The 6430-nt window shown below is 54.3% G+C and overlaps 1 protein-coding gene across 15 annotated transcripts in view; it reads right to left on the minus strand.

The window, feature by feature from the left end:
- PITPNM2 (phosphatidylinositol transfer protein membrane associated 2) overlaps nt 1-4813 on the minus strand; it is a 114267-nt gene extending 109454 nt beyond the window's left edge. For 4 of the 15 annotated variants that reach the window (XM_048964037.1, XM_048964029.1, XM_048964035.1 and 1 more), the window contains exon 1: nt 4538-4812. The gene's annotated coding sequence lies outside the window, so the exon portion shown is untranslated. Of the gene's footprint in view, nt 1-3160; nt 3246-3591; nt 4062-4537 lie in introns of those variants that run through there. The other 11 variants (XM_048964045.1, XM_048964046.1, XM_048964051.1 and 8 more) reach the window with 5 other exon arrangements.
- Between the last annotated feature and the right edge of the window lie 1617 nt (nt 4814-6430).

The raw sequence follows: 6430 nt of genomic DNA on the forward strand, positions 1-6430 counted from the left end.
AGCGACAGACTGGAATGGGAAGTTGGAGCAACACAGGAGCTGCACTACGAAGGTTAGTGCTTCAAGTAGGCTTGCCCAAATATGCACTTCCCTCTGACAGCAATAGCGCAGGAGATGAATGTGCTTTATTGAAAAGCCTATTTATAGGAATTCAACGTAAGCAAAAGACAGCATTAAAAATGGTTCTGTAGTCCTAAAACAGATAGAGGACACATGGTGTCCATACTAAACACATTTTGGAGGATAGTCACTGAAAGATGTTTGCCATCTTAAAGTTAAGATGTGGAATGAGATTTTACAACCCAGATACAGGTCAGACAAATAGTGAGTCCCAAGAGCCCGGATAAACGACGCTTAAAAAAGAAGAAGGGTAAGAAAACAAAGGAGCTATTTTGCTCTTGTCCTTCTCCATCAGTTTGCTGTGCTGGACTCACAACAGGCACTGTGCTGCACTGCCCAGAAACCAGGAGCACACCTGGCCACAGCGCACTGCCTCTCCCACTGCGCCCCGACCTGCAGCATCTCACACGGCCGCTGCAGGCTGTCCTTGCTTAGCACAGAAGCCATCTCCCACCTTTGTAAAAAGCCTGGAAAGTCAGCCTTGGGAGCACTGCAGGGGAGATGAGGATGACAGATAGAAAGCAAGCGCGCGGCCTTTCTCCCCCTCTTGTTATTTTTCACAAAATATCTCCCAGTTATTCACACAGCCATGTCCTAAACTCCCCCTCCAGTTTCCCAGCTTGCTGCTAACCACGTTCTGTTAGAGATCACACGAGTCTGGCTCTCAGTGTGTCGAGGTGGGAAGGTCCTACTGGGGCGATGCTCCGGCTGTGGAGCAGAAGGCATGAAGGAGAAGCAGGAGCTCCATCCCTGCACCATGTAACAGAAGCGACCCACACAGGGGAGTGGGTGACTGAACAGCTTGGGAACGCCCACCATCGCTTCCCCACCTCGGATCCAGAAAAAAAAAAGATGTAAATATTTAGATTTCGATTTCAACTGATACGATAAATATAAAACGCCTATTTCCTTCTTTAAAAAAAAAAGTATATATAGCATTAAAGTGGGTAAACCACCCACACAGAGAAAAAGATTCCGTGGCGCTTCTACCTTTAGAAGGAGGTTAGCTAAGTTACACTATGATCTCAAAAGAAACTGCAGTCATAGGTCATACCCACTGTGCAGACTGGTGCACAGAACACGTGTCTGCACACCAGCACATAAGGACTGTTCTGCAGCCCAGCTCCCTCAGCCCCTGTGCTGCCCTCCGAGCCCTGGCCCAGGAGGCTCCCACGGAAGCTCCAAGCCCTGCAGCAGATCCCCACGGCCGACCTGCACAGAGCTCACCTGGCCGTGCCCTAAGCGCCCCAGATCCCTCATCATGGAATTACGGCCCCGCCACGCTGCCAGCTTAACAGTCGTGCAAACATCAAACTCAGCCAGAGCGGCAGATAACAAGGCCTCACCCCGAAACACTGATATGGCAGAGCACTCAACGTGCTGACGCGATTACACATTTCCACCTTTCAAATTAGTTACTGCAGACAAGAAACGCCTTTTCAGGTCACTGCTCGGTGGGTTAAGCCAGCTCACGTGCTTGAATTAGCATCCCGTGCTCAGCTGTCCTTATGCAAGTGCCAGCAATCCAAACCCATCCCAGCTCACTGCCCTGCCTTTACCAGGAGCAGCTCCGCATTGACACAGCACAACCCTGCATGCATCCCTTTCAGGCCAGGGCTGAGTTCACTCTCTTCAGGCCCAGCACAACGCTGTGGCACTTGGATTTCTTCCAACATCCAGGAAACAAAGCTAAAAATAAAGCGTTTTATTTATCCCCTTCCTCCCACCCGTTAATTACTCCATTTGCACTCACGCTGCGCGCTTTGGGATATTTCTGCTTATATGATGCTTTCAGGCTCAGAATTACATTCAGTCACATCTCACTAATTTGGGGATGAGCAGAAATATTAGCTGTGTATCCATATCAGCCAACATCAGGGTTTAATTAGAAAATATCTTCACCGCTTAGAGAAACTGGCTAAGAAAGCCATGTTTTTTTTACATTGCTTTTTCCTCCTAAGAAAATGACAAGACTTCTGCTCAGGTGTGGGGGGAAATTAGCGCTGGTTTGGACTAATTGGAGGCACCTTCTTTACATTATCTCGGCTGCAGGATGTGATGCTCTGTTCGGCCAACTGCAGGAGCAGTAACTCATTTTGAACAGAAAAAACCTAAATTCAAAGCCCCTCAGCACCGCTGTCAGTTGTAAGTTTTGAGTATTTCTTTAAATAATAATCATCATCATCAGGACAAGATCTCTGCAAACCGGTTGCTGTCAACTAAGATGAGAAGTTGGATGAAACTCCCACGTGCCAGCTGGCAAATCACAATAAATGCTTGGGCTGTTAGATGCACAACAAGCAGCAAACACACAGAAATACAGCACTGACAACAGAAGGGGTATTTCAGCACAAAGTTGTCATTCTGGGAGCAGCTCCTTGGGACCAGAAGTCCTGCACTGAGGACTCCGTGCGCTCCTCATGTAACAGCCTGTGATTTGAGCAGTTATGTCTGGCTGCTGTCAGCGTGGCCTTGGAGTTCACCATTCAGACATCATTTATAACCCTCCTGCCAAGTTACTTACAAAATATTGCTAAAGGATACCAGAGAACTGTTTACTCAAACCATTACTGTTTCCTGAACACAGATGCAAGAAAAAGTTATATTAAGAAGATAAACAGCTGCTCCTGTATGCTGTTTAAATGGTAACAAAAGCATCTAAGGGCCATAAAGGGAATAGTAAGGGAATTAAAACGCATTTTTATGCATGAAGATGGCTAACATCCGTACATTCATTAAAACGGTATCAACCATGCTTTTAATTAAAAGTTGGTGACAGAAACTTAAACATGATTAATGCAAGCTACCGGCCTGCCAGAAGCCCGCTCTGTCAGAAGCACAGCGAGCTCCGCTTCAGGCCCTGCTCATTTCCTCCGCTTCCCTCTCACAGACGCCACAAACAGAGCACGCTGCAGGGACTACAGAGCAGCATTCCTCCGATCAACAGCAAGCCGGGACACGCCTGCAAGCACGCTTTCCTGCTGGGTCATTGCTCACTTTGCGTGTCCCCGAGGCACGTTGGGGTGATGGCGCTGCTTACCTGACCCGGCCAGCGGGCACCTGGGGCACGAGGGCTGCGGGGTCAGGCAGGGCTGTCCTACAGGCAGCAGCCTCCTGCTCGGCAGTGGAGAACTGCTCCGGTGCCGTTGCTGAACTCTGCAGCACCATCAGCCCTCCTGTGTTACTCAGGAGCGCAGCGCAGTCATGGCAAAAATAAACCACGCAGCAAAAAGGCAGCAGAGCAGAGAAACGGCACGGAGAGAGGCAGGGCGGGATGAGGAGTCCTGCAAACCGTGTGCGTTTATTTCAGTGCCAAGTCAAACCCTGCCCGTCTGAGCTCTCACACCTGCAAAGGTCCATCTGTTACCGCGGCTCAGCCGCTCTCCTGCGCACAGCGGTAGCGAATGACGCCGCCAAAGACTGAAGGCGTTTTTCAGCACCGTGTCACGGGATCCCACAACCATCACCCACCTTGCTGCTCCACAGCGCGCGGAAGATGTAAGTTCTCTCTTCAGAGCGGTTATTAACGAAGGGAGAAGCTTTTGTTCCTCCCAAAAGCACAACCTGCATCAACTTCACCTCAGCCGCGGCGATGCGAGACAAAAGCACGGCAGGGCCGAGCCGCGGGGCGGAGGGCAGCGCGCCAGGAGAGGGCCGGGCTGCCGGGAGGGAGCGGGGATGTGGGAGCGATGCTGCCCGCGGGGCTCGGCAGCTCCGAGAGCCCCGGGCCGGTTGGCGCACAGGGAGCCGTCCCACAGCCTCGCTCTCTCTCTCTCTCTCCTTCCCGGAGCACGCAGCGCTCAGGGCTCGGCCGCCTCCCCAGCTCCTCGCTACCCGCAGCGCCGAGGCCCGAAACGACCCCGCAGGGCACAGCCGTACGGCCGCACAGCCGTACCCCGAAGGCGCTGCTCCGCTCCCGGCGCCTCCGGGCGGTTCCTCGGGCAGCGGCTGCGCGGGCGGCTCCTTCGCCCCCTCCTCGGGGCAGGGCTGGGCTCGCCGCGCCCCGACCGCTCCCCACGACGCCGCGAAAACGAAATCGAGGTCAATCCCGGCCCGAGGGATGGGGAAGCGGCGGTAGCGGGGCTCAGAACGGCCGTGCCGACCCGGCCCCGGGTCTCTCGGTCCCGGCACGAGGGAACGCGGCGCGCAGCGCCCACCTCGAGCGGCGCCCCGTTCTGCGGAGCGAAATCGCTGAGGCGCGGCGCTGCCATGGCTGCAGCGCCCGGGGATGGCGGTGCGGCGGACACATCGCTCCCGCCACGGACCGCCCCACTCGGGAAACTTTCACCCCGCGGCCCCCGGCCCCGCCGAGGCCCCGGGAGGAGCCCGCAGAGCCCCGCGCTCGGGGATCCCGCAGCACGCCGGGCCCGCGCCGCCCAAGGGTCCGCCCGCCGCCCCCCGCCTCTCCCACACGCACCGGCTGCTCCCGGCTCCCGCCGCCGCCGCCTACGAGCCGCTGCCCGCCGACGTGCCCGCGCTCCGCTGGCATAATCCCCGGCGCAGGTGGGGCCGGGCGCGGGCAGCTCCTCGCCCGCCAGCTCTGCGCGGCTCCGCGCTGCGGGAGAGAGCGGGGAACGCGCGGAGCCCCGGCCCTGCCCCGCGGCGGCGGACGGCTTTATCCCCCGGGCCGAGCCGTGCCCCCGCTGCGGGGAGCCGCCACTTCCTTCCCCGCGCCGGGCCGGCGCTCCCGCACGGCGGCGGGCCTCGGGGTTATGGCGCCGCCTGGCGGCCGCGCGGAACAACGCCACGCGGGAGGGGGCGGCCCCGGAGCGGGGGCTGCGGAGCGCGGCTACGGCCGACGGCGGGATCGTCGGCCGGTCGTTTTACGCGTGCTTTGTAGGGAAGGGCGGGAAGGACAGGAGCGCTAGGAGGTTTGCTACCGCCAAGAACTACACCTTGCAAGGGCGCGCGGTGTCGACGACGCCGAGGTGGAGCAAAAGCTGCAGGTCCAGTGCAGGCGGTGTGCAGGCACGAGGACGGCGGTTACAGCGCTGCTCAGAAGCAGCCTGTGCTGCTCTTCTTGTACAAAAAGGCAACGCGGTTGTGCTGAAGGCAACGAACTTTACAGAGGTTTATTAAAAAATCTAATAAGCCGTCGTCCAGCAGAGCACACAGCGATTCGGCCGTGTTTTCCAAACGTGCCCCACTTTCCCGTCTTTTGATGCTTCGGGGCCGATTGTTCAGCAGCGCCGAGCATTCAGGCCTCCCACCGCTTCCAGCGGGAACTGCAGCTCCTCCGCCCCGCGGAAGGATGAGGCTGAAGGCACCGCGCAGCCACAGCTCAGCCCGCGCCTCGCAGCTATTGCTAAAAGGGGGGCCTAAAAGTTTACTCAGGGCACCACTTAGAATCTTCCCCCCCCCCCCTTTCAGTGTTAGAATAGAACAGAAATAGCCTGAAGAGCTCCAACAGATGGAGGAGGGCTTTTGATTAAAAAATAAATTGTGACTCACGCTTCAGTTTTCTGGAGGTAATAAAAAAAGAGAACATGAATATGAATAGTGCTGGAGAGAAAGGAATGGAAATAAAGGGAGGTTATGAGGAAAGGCAGTGAGAGCTGAATTGATTTACCTGCTCCTTTCGAATGCCTGTCAGGAAAATGGTGCCTGTTTTGCAGCAGCACTGATGAAAGAAAACAAGACCATTAAATGGACCCAAGTGAAGTTTTGTGCCTTGGAAGAACTGCTGCTGGCTCAATGATGCTTTAGAATGGTACTTTTACACTCTACCTGTTCATAATTCAAAGTGGTGGAAAGAAACTTATTCAGCTGAAGGCTGGAGTTGTATAGGAAAGTAGAAAAGCTTTTTTTTTTTTCCTTCCTCCTCAAGTAAGAATATGAAATACCATCAAAATTAAGCATCTGTTAGAATGGCCTGGAAGTATATTCAAGCAAGTTGCTGCCAAGCATTCAGGCCCAATTTCAACATTTTAGAGCAGAAGGGAAAATGAGTAACTTGGAGGCCTGACTTCTCTGCTGTTGCATCAGAACAACCCGCAGGGCAGGAGGAGATGCACAGAGCTCTTGATAAATAAATAAAGCTTCTTCTAAGAAAAAAGTACTGTGCATTAACATAGGGCACTTCTTCATTAAATATCTTTAAAAAACAGCACTCTAGAATTAGAATCAGAGCTTCACGATCTTCCTTCACCACAGCTATTCTGGCCTTTCCACTGCAAAATAATCACATCATTAGTGGCCAAACATTTGGAACAAGGACAGAACTTGAAACACACAATATGATTAAAACCTACATTATTGCTGATGTAATATCCCAGATCCTATTATTGTTCTTGGGCTGGGAGAAAGAATC

The sequence above is a fragment of the Lagopus muta genome, chromosome 17, assembly GCF_023343835.1.
Source record: "Lagopus muta isolate bLagMut1 chromosome 17, bLagMut1 primary, whole genome shotgun sequence".
NCBI lineage: Eukaryota > Metazoa > Chordata > Aves > Galliformes > Phasianidae > Lagopus > Lagopus muta.